This window comes from Crocodylus porosus, unplaced genomic scaffold, assembly GCF_001723895.1.
Source record: "Crocodylus porosus isolate Cpor-Errol unplaced genomic scaffold, CroPor_comp1, whole genome shotgun sequence".
Lineage (NCBI taxonomy): Eukaryota > Metazoa > Chordata > Crocodylia > Crocodylidae > Crocodylus > Crocodylus porosus.
In genome coordinates this window covers 10,878,029-10,897,668 of record NW_017728886.1, presented here as the reverse complement: position 1 = coordinate 10,897,668, position 19,640 = coordinate 10,878,029, and the positions used below count along the sequence as shown (strand labels likewise).

Here is a 19,640-nt window from a genome sequence, read left to right as displayed (position 1 = left end):
TGTTGTTTGCAACTTGCTCTCCCAAACCTTTACTAAGTTTCATTACACTGTGAATTCCAGCCCAAAAGCTGTGGGTGCTTTCTACCTAACACTTTGTGCTGTTTGCCATTATATGTAATTGGCTTCTGTTCAGTCAACAACCTTGGTTGGACCCTTGGACCTTTTGCAGTTTCCTTACTCCTACTTTCCACTTGTCAATAGAATGAGCCTAACACTATCTCTCCCATTACCAGTGCTTCTGTTGTTCCGTGTATGTATGAGTCTCCATAATTTAGATGACTCTATCATATGCTTTAGTCAATTCGTTAATTTTGCAGAGTCTAAGTCAATTTACTTTTGAAAAATTAACCAGTCTGTGCCCTTGAAAAGTCATTGCATCCTTTATTATCGCCAAATGTGGTAAGTTTAAGAAAATGATTAGCAAAGGTGTCACTCATTTCTGCACACTGTATATCAGATTGGACTGCTGTGAAGTAGTGAACCATGTTAAAGCTGTGAAATCAGCCCTGTTCTACAGGGAATACAGCCAGCTGCACCAATTTTACTACTTTTTCCCTTGCAGATTCAAGAGTGATTGGAATAGAGTTTGACAGTTTATTTGCAGATTTGCTGTGACTGACAGGTTGCCAGAGGGGAAATGTTTGTACTCCCTGAAGATGGTTTTTAGTAACTAAGGCTAAATATCTGACATGGACAAAGCTTTACTTTCTATGCAGAGGCTAATCAACAGTCCTATTACTGAGGAATTGGATGCACCTTCTCACTTAAACCAGAGCAAAAGATATAGGGGCTAGTCCACCATTGCCACTGATTTAAATCACTAGACAAGTTGCAGGATAAAGTGAATGCAAAGTGTTACCATAAGACTCGTGGTATCACACTCTCACTTTTGCACTGCTATAACTGTTTACAGAAGGTATGGGGCAAGAATAAATTTGGCCCCTAGAGTCTAATCCTAATATTTCACCTATGGAGAATGGAAAGTAATTCCTCTGACATCTTCAAGGCCCAAGTGTGATCAGCATTATTCCCATAACTCTGAATGTTTAAGTTTTTGAAGTTCTTTTATGGTTCAACCTTGGAAATGCATTAGGCCAAATCTTGCTTTCTTTATTCTTGCAAAACATCCCTTTGGGTCTCTATACATGTGCTTTGGAGTGGGAGGATGGGGTTTAATCAGAGTGCTCTATGTAGCCGCCAGGTCTCGAACAGTCGTTCTCGTGCAGCTCTCACTCAAGTAATTAGTGTTGCATGCCTCATGGGTTCGTGTCCCTGCCTGAGCTGATGTCTTCCGCCCAAGTCTTCAACCCCGTGCTCGCCTGCCACGACTTGTTGGACCTCAGGGTTCGGGGTTGTTCTTTGGGTGAGCTCGTTGACCTGGCGGTTACGGGGCTCCGCCACCCCTACATCAAGGCCTCACGCCTCCTGTGGAGCGATGTCTGACTAGTCGTTGCCTTTTCCTCTTGGGAAGACCTAAAGGCAGGGCCACCACAGGGGCTCCGTCACTGCCTCTCTAACTCAGGGACCCATTTCCCTTCCTGTATCCCTGTAGCCTGGGAAAACAACTCAAAAAATTCTCCAACACAGCCACTGGGCACCCTGGCCTTCTAGCTTCCCTTCTACCCCTCCTGGGTCTCTAAGGGGGCATGGAATGCTTTTTTCCTTAGCGTCTGCTTCCCCGCCTACTCAAAGACGCCTCCAGGTCTGGCGATGATATCTACCCCGACAGCAACCCCTCCGGGGTTCTCCCATAGTCCTCTTCTTCCAGGTAGGACTTCCTCAGGTGCCCCGCCACTCCCACCTGCAGTTCGCTCTGTCTCCCCGGGTTGTTCCGGCGATGTCTTTGGGCGATGTTCCTGATGTCCCTTCGCTGTCCCATATGAGGTATTGTCAAGGTGATCCTTCTCGTCCTGCCTGCACTCGTTCTGGCTGGTTCTGATCCCTGGGTCCTGTGGGCAGGGACGTCTCTGCTGCTGCCATCAGCTGCGGCTCTGCTCCCTGACCCTCCGCCGGCTCCGCAGCGTACGCCGCCATTTTTATTTTCACCGGCCTACGTTTGGTGCTGACGTCACCGGCCGGCCACAGCTGGATAAACAGGCGACTGGAGAGCCGTGTGGGCTCTTCCTTCCCCGCCTCGTGCTGCACTCCGAGCTGCCGGTAAGTATTCCTCTTTATGGAGTTTCCCGGGACACTCTAATTAAAACATCTGTAACGTCTTGCGTATTCAGCATCCCACACTTCAAAATAGAGTGTCCTAGCTTTTCGTATACACAGATGAAAAATGACATATAATACCAAATGTATCTCAAAGTGCTTTGCAGTGTATCAGCAGAGGTTTGGGCCAATAAGATTATTTCCATAATAAAAGATACTAGATATGACCCCCCCCCATCTCTACCTACTCCATTTCCTAAGCTATGCATTGGCATTTAGATGTGGTTGTGATTTTGAAATATTTATAAGAGTAGCTCAAGTTTTCTAAAGTGACCACATTATACATATATATTTTAAAGTACATATAAAACATATATATATTAAAGCAGCTCAAATTTCAAGTGCCTGCTTAGGAGGCATCTTAAAATGACAGGATTTTCACAGATTGGGGGCTGTAACATTATCTGGAAGTCATGATCATTTTGGGGCTCATAAACTGAAGTGTCTAATATCACTTTGCTTTGGAGATTAAGGCGTGCTGTTTTTTCTTCTGTTTGGTTCCTGTGTATCTTGCACATCTGCCATGAAAATGTACCAGTCCCACCACAGACTCACTGCACTGTCCTCTCACTACACTGGTTGATGCAGATGGAAAAAAATACTGTTTGTTTAAAAACAACTATGTGACAAGTTTGGTGATATTGGGGTGACTCAGCTCCAAACTTCTCTTCACTGGTCCTTCACATGTACAGGAAGCAGAGTAGCTTTTGCCCTGGGGTAATTCTTCCCCCAGCAACTTGCAGTCTCTCCAGCCCCAGACCGACCAGACCTCACACTTCCAGTAGAGGAGGTCTGCCAGCTTGTGGAATTGTTCCCCTTTGATTTGCACAGTATTAGAAATCAGTGGTTCTCAAGGTACCCCTTATTTGGCTCGAGGCACCCTTCAGAAAATGGCAGCTTTTATTTTTCCCTTTTTTTTTTTTTTTTAACTACAGAAAAACAATGGAGAAATTCTTCTGTTGCAGAAGGACCATAACAGGGCAGACTGTTTTCAATGCTATGGATTAGTACTAGTAGTACGGATCTGTGTCAACCTGGCAGAAGGCAGTGAGTAGGGTCCCCCAGGGTTCAGTGCTTGGACCACTGCTTTTCAACATCTTCATGAATGATCTGGATGTGGGGGTGAAAAACACACTGGCAAAGTTTGCTGATGACACTAAGATTTGGGGAAGTGCAGCCACGCATCGGGACAGGCTGACAATCCAGGAGGACCTAGACAGATTAGCTATATTCCCGGACCAGAACCAGATGCTGTTCAACACTGAGAAGTGTAAAGTGCTCTGTCTGGGAAGGAAAAATCTGCAACAAACTTAGAGGCTCGGTGGTGCTACGCTAGCTAGCACCATGTTCGAAAGGGACCTGGAGGTCATAATTGACCATAAAATGAATATGAGCCACCAGTGTGATGCTCAGCAGAGCGAACAATACATTGGCATGCATCAACTGATGCATCTGAAGCAAAACAAAAGTTGTTATTCTCCTGCTCTACTCAGCATTGGTGAGGCCACAGCTGGGCGCTGCACTTCAAGAAGGATGTGGAGAAGCTGGAGAGAGTCCAGGGAAGAGCCATTCATATGATTAGAGGCCATATAAGGAAAGGCTGACATATTCAACCTAGAAAAGAGAAGACTTCAGGGGGATTTGGTGGCAGCTTACAAATATATCAGGTGAGAACATCAGGGGCTAGGTGAATAACTGTTCATCAAAGTGTCCTGGGGAAGAACCAGGAGCAACAGTCATAAACTCCTAGAAGAAGGTTTCAGACTGGAAATTAAGAATAACTTCTTCATGGTTTGTGTGACCAGACTCTGGAATAGACTCCCAGCGGGTGGTGCAGGCACCTACCCTGGAGAGCTTCAAAAGGAGACTTGGACGCACACCTCGCTGGGGTTATTTGACCCCAGCAGTCTTTCCTGCCTAGAGCAGGGTGGGCTGTACCCAGTGATCTCATGAGGTCACTTCCAGCCCTAAACTTCTGTGAAAATGATGGCGGGGGTGCTTGAACTAAAGCCCTTTAATTTCACTGATGGAAATGGGTGAGGTGGGGTGGTGTTTGCTTTTCATGGGTGCTTCTGCTTTCTTGTTTGTGGATGTCAACTCAAAATAACCATTGACTTCCATGTGTTTGCACTGGTGTGCAGAGATCAGAATCAGGCTTGAGGAGACTGTAAAAATAGAAATTTTGGTGGAAGAGTCTCTTCCTAGCCATATACTGTATGATATATGTATATATTTCTGTATTAATATTATACTTTGTATTCCCAGAAATAGTATTAAATATTGGCTCAGAAAAGTATTCTGTTCATTAATACTTTAACAGGCACAAAAGGTTTTGTACATTGAAAAGGTTAATTATACTATGAATAAAATAAAGTACTTGAATAAATTGTATGTTTTATAGGTAACAGAGGTTGAAGGTGGGCAGATTTGTCTAGCACAGAGAAAAAGCACTTTTTTATTAGACCGTTAGGTGTTAAGAATCGCTGCCAACGAGTGAAATGTAATCTGAGTATTTATGAGCAAGGTACTGATGGATTTTCAGGAGACAAACTAGACATGTGCCTGTGTCCCTATCTGCCAGTCTTACAGTTTGCTTGCTTCATATCACAGATATGGGTGGGTGGGTTGTTTATTTCTTTCTGTTGTTTCTGCTTGATCTGTCTGGACCGTTTTTTCTACTCTCAAGTGGATTCATTCCAGCATGTTTTTGTTGTAATCAAATTATGACATCAAGAAAGGGGCTGAAAACATGATTTATGGAGAAGCTGAGAATGGGGGGCAAACAGCATTTTTCAGTCATGACCTTCTAGAAAAACAAGCTGCTTTTTAGTACTGTTATCTCAGGCGTGAGTCACAGATGCTTGAGTATGTTGCATTAGGCCACAGATTTAAGGAACGACTGGAGATTTAAGGAAGACTGAGCCAGGTTAACCTGGTGGTTGGTTGTGGCAGGAAGGTTTAAAACCACCATGTTTTGCCTGCTTCTGTCCCCTTGCTGTGGTGACAGGAATTTCATCTAGTGTTATATTGGGAGATGGCAGCTGAATTTGATCTTGGAGCTCAGTATCAACCCTGTAGGCAAAGGTATGACAAGGGTTTGGCATTTGTCTATAAACGATATTCTGTAGGAAATGAAGAATTGGTAAGAGGGGATTTGCAGTGAAGGAAATGTGTTCTGCCTCTGTAAGGGAAGAAGTATATGTGATATGATGCCTGTAGCCAAGAACAATGGGTATGCAAATCAGAATGCAGTCATCTTGACTTCTGAAGATCAAAGTGACTTTTGAAATGATGGATTTGGAACCGCAAGGCTTTCTGGAGCTTGACAAGTGGGAGGGTTAGAAGGAAGTGGGGACTATAATTATATGGAAAATAAAGATAAACAATAGTTTGTAGAAATGCTGATATAAATGCTGTAATACTGTGGAAATGTCCTCCAGGTGTGGCAGTGAATTCTAACAACTTTGGCATGAATCAAAACCTTGACTGGGTTTTTGGGATGTAGAAAGAAGAGATGCCTAGTATGTATTGGGGAGAATGTTTCTTGGGTTTTTTGACCAAGAGCACATGAGGAAAAAAGTTGGATAACATTTTCCCTTTGTGTGGCAGGAGCAGGGTCCCAGCCCCTGCCATGCTTCTGTGGGAACAGCTGTGCCAGTCAGGGACTCACCTGTCCAGATCTGGCTGCACGGCACGGTCCCGGTGCATGGAGGAACACAGCTGCTGGCATCCCAGGAGCACGAGAACACATGCCCCAGAGAAATGGACCTGACTGGCCCACAGTGAGAAGTAGGTAGTTTTAAAGGGAGGATGCTGAGGAGAGCATGGTGTTCAGTGTCCCCAGTAGGGAAAACCCTTACCGAAGAAGGCAGGAGGGGACAAACCCTGAAGAAGATCTGTGTGCCACACCCTCGGGAGCTGCCAAAACTGGGACAAGCCCTGAGCAGGGATTGACTCTCTCCCTTCCCCTCCCCCCCCGAGAGATAAATAGACTGGGGAAGGGATAGTGTAGGTCCGTCCTCCTCCCCCCAGAAGTCCAAACTGATCTCCTAGGGGAAGAATACCCAGGGGAAACGTTTGGTGTAAACCAGCTGAAGAAGAAGGGAGTTAGAGAGAGCAAGTGAGTTGGTCTGCAGGGAGGAGTGGACACCAAGGAGAAAACCGAGGCAGCTAGGGAAAGGTTATACACATCCTGCTGGTGATAGAAAAACTGAGCAGAGACACACTGCCTGTGGCAGTGCATACCCTTGGAGAAGGGAGAAAAGATCTGGGAGGTGTCCCGCAAATTTTGAGTTATAAAAGAAATTGAGGGAGGAGAGGACTGTGGATAAATAAGTTCTCTCTTGGATTTAATTCTTTCAAATCAGTGGGGGAAAAGGGTAAGAACCTTAACCTGAAGATTTGATTTAAACTTAAGGGAAGCTGCACCCATTACTCAGAAACTGACAATTGAGGCCCAAAGGTGGAGGGCCTGGTGTGCACAAGGGAGGAACTGCTAATGAGGTCACAAAGATGATTCTTATTTGAGTCAATGAGGGTAGTCATATAGTGATGGAACTGGTGGGGAGAGAAGACAAGGCACTGTGAGTTAATACCGGAGGGAGAGAAGCCAGGATAGGCTCCACTTGACTTCTGTGAAGAATAGTAATCATCCAACCAGCAGGAAAGGGGCGCAGTGTGGGTGTAGGGAAGGTGGAGCCCTGCAGAAGATCTACCATGGCATCAGATGGACCGGCAAGTCACAAATTCATCTTTCTGAATATACATTTTCCATCAAGACATGGCAGGAGAGTGAAAGAGTGAGAGTCAGAGGTCAGTATAACCTGTTGCAGTTCCAAAGTGGAAAAATATGACCTGCTCACCCACCATCTGAGAATTTTAAATGTGAATGTACGGTCCAGAAATAATTTTTTAGTTTCTCTCTTTTTAATTTTGGCTTTTTTAGGTGACAGTTATAGACTGAGGGTTTGCTTCTAAAGAAGTAAAATCCCTCCATCTGTAAGAGTTAAGAGGCTGCTGGAGCTTTACCCCTTACTTGAAAGTGAGAGTGAAAGAGACACGACTGTCATGTCTTTTATTAAGGGCTGTCATCAGAAGTCAGGAGCTTCAGAACCAGAGGACATACAAAGTGAAAGGGGCACAAATGGCAGGGGGCTTTACTGAAGATGCTTGTCTCCTGGCTGCCAAGGCAATCAGTAGCCACTTACAGAGCTCCAGTAACCTCCTATTGTTGTCCCAATAGAAGAGAAGTTGAGGTTGCCTTGTACACTGCAACTTCTTTGTCCTGGCAGGAAGCATCACAAACCAGGAGCGCAGCATTCTAGTTTACACACAGGTCTGAGTCAGGTTGGTAGCTAGACGATTTCTTTGGAGTTATTTACCCAGAAGTGTTGGCTACACTTCTAATTCTTATCCCTTTAAAATGTATGTAATGAAAGTGGTTATAATGTGCTTTTTGCTTGACTTTGTATGTTACCCAGGTGTCTTGTAGTGTAATGACTTAGATAGGAAGAATGAGTAAACAAAGTAGCCTGAATACAGTCAGCAGTAGTCTTTGTCCAGCCTGGATGTGAAGACCTGTGTTTCACTAAGGAAAAAGATGCTATTTAGCATGTAAGAAGTATCCTCAACTCTTTGAGAGAGATGTTATGAAATCCTTAACTTCCAGGTTATGCTATCAGACAGGGGCTGAGATTGAATTCCTATCGAAAGTACAATTTTTGGTAGGTACTGCAATTCCTGTTTGTGGTCCATAACATGCATGAAAGAATACTACCTGATATAAACAATTAAAAAAAAAAAAGGATGAGCAGAATGATCTGAGATTATTTATAGAACCGTCAGCACAATAGCCGTGTTATCTAGAGCTTTTATCGTGAAGTTCTGCAATGACTGGGTTACCTTGTTAAGCAACAATTAAATTATATTGCAAGGAATGGCAAGCTTAGAGATCAACCATAGAGCTGTGAACTGAAATTACAAATGTTATCGAGTTTGTGATTCATCGCCTAAAGACAAGAGCATTGTTACAAAGAGAAGGTCATTTTTTTTCTAACCCAAGGACAGTTGTATACTGCCTTTAAAAAAAAAATAAAAAAATCAGCATTTGTTGCATTGCATCCTTGAATTATTCATCAAGACCAGACACTTTCTTGTTCAGTTCATTTTGTCATTTTCCTCTAGCTTAGTCTCAGCATTTTTGATGAAAATATAACACAATAGCACCTGATTACAAGAGACATTCAATTTACTAGGTGTCTTGATTGGAGGAACATTTTCTGTGGTCCAAGCTGAAATAGGTTGTTCTTTGTTTTAATGGACTGTTCATGTTTTATGGTGATGTAGCAAAAGTGTTGTGGTGCAAGATCATTCTATTAACTTTTTAAAAAATAATATTAATTTTAATGAAGAAATGACCCTTTTCATTACTTCAAGAACTCCATTTGGGACAACCCAGAGTTATTCAAGGGCCAAATCCAGAATTATTTTTTCACTTTGTTCCTTATTCAGGTATGGCTGAAATCATTGGGTGTTTTATGGGGTTTGTCCAGCACTGGGATGTGATACTTTAAAATGGTGTAAAGTTTCCTGGTTTCTTGCACACTGTTCTTTAAATGGGTCAGATTAAGTGCTGAACAGCGGTTCTGTCTTTTGTTGCTTTCTTCCATAATTTACTTTATTTACATATTTTAGTGTTTCAGAGCAAAGCGCAAGAGTCAATTTTCTTTTGAATAATTAAACAGACCTGTGTCCTTGGAAAGTCATTGTATCCTTTATTACTGCTAAATGTGAAGAATTGGAAAAGATGTGCATTTTTTGACTGTCGGTTATGTAAGACTGCTTATAATGTGAAATAGTGAAGTCTGTGAATGTTCATGGTGTGTTGTGGGGGTTGTGTGGTGAGCTGGACCCAAGAAAAAGGGAAGGGACTTTAATGTTGAAGTTAGAAGACTGGAGAAAGAACTTCCATTCATCCTGCTGCTGCAGAGGAAAGGCAGTTTATCATTTTCCTTTATCCGAGATGTTGACGATGATTTGATGGGGTTGGTGGTCTATCAATGACTTTCCAGGCTCCAGGTGGAGAGCAAGTCAGTTGATTGAAGATGTTGACTTCACCAGAAGGAAATTAATGGTAAAGAAGCAGTCCCAAGGCTTCCGATGGGGAGAAGCATTTATGTGCATGTGCATGAAAGAGAAACGGAGGTTGGAAGAGTTCTGTAGCCTTCTATTAAGGGTAGCTGGGGTCTATATAAGGAAGGTCCAGTGACCTGTTGGAGAATGAGGAAGAAGTGAAGGAGGGTTCTGCCTTGGCCTGCAGTAGGTCGGGCTGGCTTTGAACTGTGTGAGACCAAGGATTACAGGTTCTCATCGAAATCCTAAGGTAGGTGAAGCTGTAACATTATGTTCAGTAGTGGTGTTTGCTAAATGGTGAAAGGTAGCAGCTGGTGTGGGTAATCTGATTGCCAGTTCCATTTTAGGAACAATAAATACTCGCTTGTGGTAGTCTAAAGGCAAAATAGTCTTTGTTAAATATCACTTTATTTCACTGCTGTCTTGGCTGCCACCCTGCTAGTCCCTCTTTTGGTGGTGAGCAGGCTTAATTGTGAGATGTAGCTCATCGTCTCCGGGCACCATGCCACAGCTTTTAGAATTGTCACTTTTCACCTCCACTGCTCATCTAACCTCTATTTTTTGCCTAATAGCTGCTGCTAGAAATATACAGTTTCATCAACTTCTGGATAGCTTGTTTTCCCATTAGTCACATTTTTGCTTAAACGTAACAACTTAATACATATTTTCTTTTTTAATACCATGGTACAGCTTGGCTGGGCTTTTTGGCTAGCTCACCCTGTTGGCATGTGTTGCACGCTGTAGGGAGATTCTGGTTGCTTCTTGGTGGCGGAGGCAACTTACGGAGTCTGTTCTGGATATAAGGGAGTCCTCTATTTCAGTAGAAGTGACAAGGGCCGGTTCAGACTGGCACTTGTGATTTGAATGACTTCTACAGCCAAATTTTCTGGGAATTGATACTGGAGGATTTTACCCAGAGAAAGATGGGGGCCACTTCCTTGCGTACAGCTGTCCTAGTACTCTTATTTTGGACTTACCTACAGGCTTTCTTGAATCGCACAGTTGTGTTAAAATGTTAGGCTGCGAGGGAGGCAGAAGCCGAATGTATTCAGTTTGTGGCATCTCAGTAAAAAAAAAAAGAGTGAGAAAGCAAGGTAGCAAAAGTGCAAAGGGGTTCCCAGAAGAGCAGTCAAGGTCTGCAGAGATGAACATCTGGGGAAAGTTTACAAGAACAAAATATACATAATATGGCTAAACAGTGACTACTATGGGAAAGGTGTATACATTAAGCAAGGAGAGTAACCGCTAAATGTTGAAGTTGTTGTTTTTGCAGGGTTTCTTCATAACTGCCAGTGTATGCGACAGGCCTCAAAATGGGGACAAGTGACAGAAACATGGAACATCTGTATTTGGGTGCACATTGTGCCCTGGGCTCTGCTTTATGTGGTTTTACAATGCGTAAACCTGTTTTTTAAAGAATGTTTTGTTACCATCTGAATCAAGTAAATCAGATCCTCCAGCTGTAGCAAGGGAATTGGGATGGGACAAATCTGCAAAACCGGATGAAAGCTTGAGAGTGGCAAATTTTATGCATTTTTTTAAAATTCATTTCTGAAAACCATAACACTCTTCTTAATTGCCACGAAGTACTGCTGGTAAGCTCAGCGTGACTCTCCAGCATTCCTGAGATGGGCATGCTGGCCAGGACTACAAAGGAGAATGGTTGAGAATGCAACATGGAGGATTTGATTGGGCTAAGTGAATGAATGGAAGGGCTCTGATGAACATTACTTTGGGTGTTTGTTGCCATCTCTGGTCAGTACTCCTGATGGACACAGTCTTATTGCAGTTGAATCTATAGACTAATGTTCTGTAGATGGTGTAACGTGGATGCAAAAAAATTATACAAAGGCAGCTGTTACTGTCTACCTTTTCCCCATAAACTTCTGTCTGATTCCATGTGGTTGAGTGTGGTGACATTTAAAGCGCATTAAAGTGGGAATTTATAGCACTTGTTAAACTAAAGGATATTTCAGGCTTGTACTGTGTGTGGTTTTCCCTCTTAGTTCTGCCAAATGCACCTGAACCTAGACCTGAAATAAACCCTTGCTGTGCCAATCCGGACCATCTGTTGAAGAGAGGCAGCTAATGTGTAGTTTCTTAAGGTGGAACGAAGTTGTTTAAAGATTATGTTGGCACAAGAAAAACAGTGATTGCAAGAAAAAGTGCAGACAGGGATGGCTTCCAGGCACTGTTGTGTTCACTTTATCTAGGTCTAGCTACGAGCCAGTCTGGTCCAGTCATAATTTCTGTTGGCTGCGTTAAATTATACTGAGTGCCAGTGCTTCCAGGGGGATATCCAGGAATCAGTGCAGAACAGGAAAGCCTCAGTCATACCCACTTACCCCCACCTGTGTTACAGTTACAGCAAGTAATTGTGATGTAGGAGTCATTGAGTGCATCTACATGAGACTTTTACTGCTGACTTGCCTAATTAGCACTGTAGTAAAATGTCAGCATCTACCCATGCGGCTGCAGTAAACTAATAAACTCTTCCTTAGGGTAGTACTGCCCAACACAAATCCTATATCCGACAGCGGTGTTATTTAGTATGCTGCAGCGCACGTGTAGACGCTGATGGGGCTGGCTGGGACACCAGGGTGCTAAGTCAGATCCCACTAGATTCAGCTGTGCTCATCTATGGAGACTTTAGTTACCCCACAGCAGTACCAAGTAAGCTATTAAATCTGTGGAACCAGAAAAACTTTATTACAGGCTGATACTGCTCACTCCCCAAGAGTGTACCCTGCCTCGCTGTGGTATTTCATTTAAAAGCAATTTGCCTGAATAATATAAAATATGCATGATGGGTGAACACAGACGAGCTCTGTTAATATATTCTAATTAACTTGCTAAAAATATTTTTAAATCTTAATAAGCTTAAAAAGAATTTTCAGAAGATCAGATGCCATGTTAATGAGCAGGGTATAAAAGCAGAAGTAGATAGAGTAGCTAGATCTTTGGCAGTCACAGTGCCCTCTATCATCATAGCATTTTTTTTCCCTATGGCCAGAAGAAGTCTTTTCATGTTAAATTTTAGAGTTTTGTTGGGTGTGTAATTTTTTTATTTTACTGGCTAGTTTGGCATAACAAAGAATGTGTAAAAGTAGTTCCTCTTAGGGTTTATTTTGGTGGTGGTGTTGCTTTTTAATTGTTATACCTTAGGAAAAATACTAATTATACTTACAATAAATTATTTGTGTGTTGGTATATGTGAGAGTGACTTTCTCTTTTACATATGCTATAAATCTTAGATTGTGGTTCTTTCTCTCTTCAGGCTATTAGGTTTCTATGGACTGTATTTCATTCCTTAGCACCTATTGTTGCTTGGCAACAGCATCCAATTTACATGAGCCCAGCCCAGTGAATGGATAGCGACGTAGAACCTTTCTTTTAAGATATATTAAGATGGGAAACATAATGGTTTTCTGCTGAGTAGAACAATTCTTTAAAAACCAAACCAAAGTGAAAAACAGCCTCTCCATATTTCTGTTGCTCTGTCTGTACTTTGCCCCTAATTTCGCAGTGAGAAAAAGAGAATGTAACCATCAACTGGTCTTAATTTTGTCAAAGGGGTTTGCAGGACCCTTGGGAGTTTCAGTTGTTAAAAATTCACATTCTGAGTTAATTTGGTGTGGTCCCTAATATTTAGAGTTAGTGTTGTGGTGTCTAGAGGCTAATTGAGAACCAGGGGTCCGTTGTAGTACGTGTTGCTTGCTCATACATAATGGGACTCTGTGAAGTGACTTGTCCATTGTCACATAAAGGGGAAGTTTCGCCCATGTAAACCGAACAGGATTATGTCCTTGATGGAACTGCTCCCATTCTGGCAAATTATATCATAGATGCAGAACTAGATACTGAGGTTTATAGACAATGCTGTTGATACACAATAGTTGGGACCTAAATTCTTTTAAACCCATTGTTTCATTTTGCCCCTTTTCTCCACACTGGACTTCAAGAGACTAGAGCTGAGTGAGATGCCATCAGCTTCAATTTGCGGAGGCTTGTGCCAAATGGATGTAGACTCAAGTTCAGCTCCCAGTCTGGATTTTCCAAAGTTTGGGGTCATTCTAGCTGTGGTAGTCTTATGTGAGCTGTTGCATAAAACCACACTTTTTTTTTAAAACTGCATTTGGAGCTGAATTCAAATATCCCTGAAGCATGTTCTGTACCCTCATCACTTAAGATGTGGTGCCTGAGGGCATGCCTCCTCCATGATGAACCTCCTCCTTTCATGTCGTGGTTCTATGCAACTTGAGGCTGTCTTTACTTGTGCTGGTATAGGTGTGATTGAATGTAATGTGTGATCTACCCAGTTGTGTCTTCTGCTATACCACGCATGCCTTGTTGCTGGTGTAGGGGGAGCCTGACCCTTGAGCCCCTTTTGCTGAGGAGGCTCACAGCCACAGGGGCCACACACAGCCAGGACTGAGAGTCCTGCAGCTGATGGGGCTCTGGGTCTCAGTTGTACATGTGAGCAGAGACCCCGCAGCTGATGGGGCTCAGCATAGCCTAGACTCAGAGCCCCATCAACTGTGGTGTCTCCAGTCCCAGCTGCACATGAGGGGCAACCGGGAGCCAGAGCTCTGTCAGGCGCAGGACTATGTCCTGGATGCAGATGAGGCATAGCGGGGACCAAGAGCCCAATGTGAGCCCAGAGTATTCATGCACCTCTGAGTCTTGGGGATCGTGGCAGCTGCAGTCCCCTGTGGGTGGGAGCCCTGTCAGCTGATGGGGCTCGCAGCTGCAGTCCCCTGTGGGTGGGAGCCCTATCAGCTGATGGGGCTCCCAGCTGCAGGAGAGACCCTGCTATACATGCAAATTAAAGCTCAATAACAACCAGCTATAAAGTGAGTATAGATTTTCCAGCTCTACCTTTATATCTGGTTGGAGCTTTTTATTGTATGATAGCTACTTTGCATGTGTAGCTGGTCTCTGAGTTAACGTGTAGAAGGGGGCCTAATGTGTTTTTTGTATCGCCTAGGGGCAGGATTTTCTTGGCTGTATATTAGCTAATGGAGAACTTCATGCTTTATACAGTAAGAATCATTAGGCCTTGGTTATGTTCCTGATCCACTGACTTTCCATATGACTTTGGATAAAGTTATTTCTTTGTAATATATCTTTCCCTAATTGCCCATCTTTTTATGTAATACTTAGAGATACTTGTAGGGTAGGTGTTATATATTTGTGTGACAGTATCATTTTCATTTCCCTTGAGGGATTAACAGGCCTCTTTATGGCTGTATGCAAGGAAAAATAGTTTTAAAACTAATATGATGTGAACTTTATATGTTTTAAGTAGCAAGTGAATAGTTTCAGCAGCAGTAATTATATATTGAAATATAGACAGCTAGGCTTCTAAAATACTGTAAAAACAACATTGTAATGACCTACTCATTCAACGCTATATTTCTTGCTGAATTCGAAGCATAAATTACACATCTGATATTTTGATGAAGCTCAGGGTACATTCCAGTGCTAGCAGAAGGTTTGATTGAAACTTAGTGTTTCCCTCCCATGGGAAGTTCCTGTGGAAAGAAATTGTTAGATATTTCAGTTTCAGAAAAACTGAAACATTTATGTCATTTTTACAGAATGAAACACAAAACCCAGCTGCACTCACTCCTGGGGGTTCTCCATGCTGCCTTGGCTCTGGGGCAGTGGTTCCATAGGCAACGTGTAGGAGGGCATGGGGGGGCACATACCGCCCCTGAGATTGGCTGCTGCTGCCAGTTTCTGCGGGTGGTTGCCACTTGCACCTGCCCCCACTCTCCTTCGCTACAGATGTGGCTGGTGGCAGCTGCGGGTGGTTCCTGCTCACTGCCAGTGGCGGCTGCAGATGGTCCCTGCTCACCATCATGGTGCCCCCCCGGTTGTGGGAGGCACCAGTCGTTCATGAGTGGTTCTCAACCTTTTTTTGTACCATGGCCCATTTGTAAACATCAATAGCCAGTCCCGACCCACTGCCCCTCACTCCCAACCTGCTGCCTCTAGGCCCCAATCCCCCAGTGTGTTGGGTAGGAGGGGCCCCAAGCTGCCCCTTGCAGGCTGGAACTCTGCCAGCCTGCAAGGGAAGAGCCACAGTTTCCCATGTTTTTTTCCTTTAAAGGAGAATCCATTTTTGTTCATGACCTTTTCATATATTCTTGCGAGACACTTCTGGGTTTTATAAAACCCATGGGTTGAGAAACACTGCTCTAGTGGATGCCTTGAACTGTTCCTGATCCTGGGGGCTCTGCAGCAAGGAGTCTAGGCATCCTGAGAGTCCAGGCTCAGTGGTGCAGAGCCCTGACTAGAGAGAGTGCTCTCAGGATTTCAGACTCTCCGGTCTGCAGTTAGGGACATTAGAAACCTGGGGGTCCCACGGACAGTCTATGTAAATCTCCAGTGGGAACTTGCCTGTGTTTTGCCAAAAGTTCTCATGTGTTCATCAGTAAACATTTTTGGTTTAGATAAATTCATATTTTCTAATTAAACCTTGTTTGGTTGAAGAACACCTAAATAGTTCTAGCTAGCAGTAAGAAATTAGAACCGCCATATCATCCTGATAATGACTTTCTTAATTGGAGGCCTTATCCTTCAACCACAGTGCAGTAACAGTTCCTGTATACTTCTTTAGGGGTTGCATGCATGCCTGTCTGTCACTGAAATCGCTGAGTGGTGGTTTTGGTTTGTTTGGTTTTTTTTTTTATACTGGATTTTCTGGTAAAGACACATACCTGCCAGAAACTGGGAGGCTACCAGTGATTTGTGCTCTGCAAAATATACCCCACAATGACTAAAGGAGCCAAATCTATTTACTTTAGTAAAAATAAGGCTAAGAAGCGATGTAATTATAGTCTATGGATACCTGCATATCAGGAAGATGTGTTATGCCAGTGTTCTTTAAGCTAGCAGACTTAGGCTACCCAAATCCAAGTATGGCGTCAAGTGGAGGTGGACATCATAATGTTCAAACTTGAAAAAAGATGCACATTTTTAACAATTAACCACTGGGACTGATTACCAAGGGACATAGTGCCAATAAATTCTCAATCTTTCAGAGTCTTTGCATCAAGACTTTCTCTTTCTGAAATGTTGACTGTAATTCAAGCACAATTAGTTGGGCTAAATGAAGGAATCAGTGGGTTATGTTCTGTACCTTCTTTTTGCAGAAATCATGACTAGATCGGGGTGACAACCTTTAAGGACTGTGCACTTCCAACCTGGTCTCTGCTGTGGGCTGCTGGGCACCTCAACAGCCCCCCTGTGCTTCCTGTGCTGTGTCAGTGGGGCAGCAAGGGGCAGCAGCTTGGCACGAAGGAGTGCTGAGATGGCAGCATTCGGCTTGGGTGCTGTGGGGGGAATCGGAGACGTGTCCGAGGACTGCATGGTGCAGAGCAGAGAAGGTGTCTGTGCTGCTGATCCGTGTCACCACTGACCATAGGTTGCCCACTCCTGGACTATGTAATTGTAATGGTCCCTTCTGATCTTAATGTTTATGAAATTCATTGAACATATGCCACTGAATAGTGAGAGACAAGGGTTGTATTCAAAACTTGCGACTTGTGTATTCAAGGCTCGATCCCAGTCGCGGTTTTTATTTTAAGACTGCTGAGAGTTCATGAATCTCCCAGGCCCCATATTTACTCAGCTGCATTTTCTTTCTGAGTTGAGGAATTAACTTTTCAAAGCGTGGCATCCCTAATACAATCTTCCAAAAAATGTAATAGCATCTCCTTGAACCCAGTTGGTAGATAAGTGTAGTGTCATGGTCTTAGAGGACAGGACCCAGGAACTCCTGAGCTCTAATTCCAGCTCTCCCGCTGACTTTCTTTCACCATAGGCAGTATCTAATATATTTACTTCAGCGTTTCTTTGCAGGTAGCATTTACTTATTCAGAAGGTTGTTCTGCAAATCAGTGAGTTAATGGGTCGGATTCAGTCCAGGATTTTGCTTCTATTTAAACTCCGAGGTGGAAAGTCACAGCTGAGCGGTTGCCAAGAATTTATAGATATGTACTATGGTGTGGGTGTAAATTAGAGAGTGGGAAGCTGCTTTATCTCCATCCTCTAATTAAAATCTTAGTCACTTTATGGATGTTTGGACAACTGCTGAATAGTGGGTATGGCAATTAGTGCTCTCTGACGCACCCTATTTTTTAACTTTCCCAGTTCTTGCCTCTTCCAAGGTTTGGGTGACAGAGGAGACTAACTCCATTTCTGTGACAAGTGATGAATTCCAAACTGATGCACCACTACTCCATTGGCATACAAATCCATTTTCTTTCCAATTTACTCCAGGATACAGTTTGTATCGCCATTTGTATCACTTGCTGATGAACTGAACTCATTACTTTTTTTGGTCAGGAAGAAAATCATAATAATCACAAATTCATAGAAGCTGAGAGAGACGGAGGAGACCTACTAGGTGCTTTCTAATAAGTCTTTCTGCAAGTACAGGATTATTCCCCCCCAAAACATTTTTACTGTCTTGACCAGTCTAAATTTGTGCCATGTAATTAGCTTGCTATCTCTTTCCTTGGGAGCTTAATTCACTGCCTAATAGATCTCACTATCGGAAGGATTTTCCCCTTATAATTCTTTTAAAATGTTTAGCCAAAATTTGTTCCTTTTTTTTGCCTTTATCATAAATTTTGCTGCTGAGTTCTGGATTTTTTTTTATTAGCATTGGCATGTATCCATGATTTCATCAACATATTCTGACAAGTGGGAAATTTGTGCCTTAAATCATAGTGAGTTGATAAGCAATTACAGCTCTGATATTTGTACAAGAGATACCAATATTCCAAAAGTCTTGTTGCCTGAATGTCAATTTACTTGTTTTTGTTATAACTATTGACCTGCATATCCCCATATTGGTCTTTAAAGTTCATGGTCCGAGAGCCTTCTTTTTGTATAATTTCAGTGGAGTAGTATCTGGAATAAATTTAGCTTCCTGTGTTGCATCTTAACTCTGCGGTGCATATTTTTTGGGTAACTTGGAGTGTTTTAGGAATTAAAATGGGGGTGTTTTTTTATAAATGGCTTTTGTGCATTTGGTCAATGTTTTCTGAGATCTTTGAGATACCTTTTGAAGTTTTCAAGTAGCGTCTGACTAGAGCTGATGTTAAAGGAGTATAGAAATGTCTTGGGGCCATAGGAATGTTAGGGGGCTTGTAAACCTCAAAATGGAATAATATTCAGTGCTTTAAGATTGGCATGTCCAGACGGGATAGCGTTCCTGCTGTTGTCAAGCAAGTGTCTGATACCTGGTGAAAATTTGGAGCAGCTGAGATCACTGGTCACACATGAAAATCTTGGCTTTGGTTGCCAGATGTTCATTAACTTCAGTGGCAGGATTTATGACCACTTATTTTAATATTTTATATCTGTTTTTATGATTTACCTGGATCTTATTGTAAGCTGTCCTGAACCTTTTTTCAGGGAGAGCAGCATATAAATCGCACAAATAAAGAAAGAAAAAGATTTCAAACTATTACTAGATTTTATGGTAGATGCAATAGTGTTGAGAAAAATACTACTACTACCATCCACTCCTCCTCCTCCTCCTCCTCTCTCTCCTCTTACTATACACACACACACACACACACACACACACACACACTTTACACTTTTTTTTGCTTTTTTAACTAGCAAGTTTGGTAGGTTGCAGCTTTATAGGTGGACGATCAATTTTGTACTCAGACACTTTTTTTTCCCCCAAAGTGTTTCTTTTTAAAAATAAATTGCTTAATCTGGAAGATTCTTGACCTTCTGATTGAGCAATTGAAAACTTAAATAAAAAATTACAGCAGATCTTGAAACTTCTACCATTTTAAGTGAGGTAGCTGCCAAGCTGAACAGCAAGTACAGCTGGTTTTCTTCATACTAGTGTCTGCCACTTTGAAATGTAAATTAAAAAAGACTTTAAAATGCTTTTTGATACAGTTTTTCCATATTCACTTTTTAGTATAACAGATATGATTAAATTCAGTCTACTCTTGAGCTTTAAACCAGTGGAACAAAATCATTTGGGACAGTTATATTAGTTTACCAGACCAGAAACTTGGCTGTTTCACTTAGAACCCACCAACCACCATTCAACAGCTAAAGTCTAAACCATGGGTAGGCAAGCCCTGGCTCACATGCCAGTATCTGGCATGCAAGGGCATTTTCATAGATTTCATAGACATTAGGGCCGGAAGGGACCTCGGGAGATCATCGAGTCCAGCCTCCTGCCCAAAGGGCAGGAAGTCAGCTGGGGTCATAGGATCCCAGCAAGATAAGCATCCAATTTACTCTTGAAG

At 42.7% G+C, this 19,640-nt stretch overlaps 1 protein-coding gene across 1 annotated transcript in view; it reads left to right on the top strand.

Annotated features, from left to right (window-relative positions):
• XYLB (xylulokinase) overlaps positions 1-19,640 on the top strand; it is a gene marked incomplete at its 5' end in the record, with an annotated part of 118,917 nt that overhangs the window by 70,637 nt on the left and 28,640 nt on the right. The window lies entirely within an intron of this gene.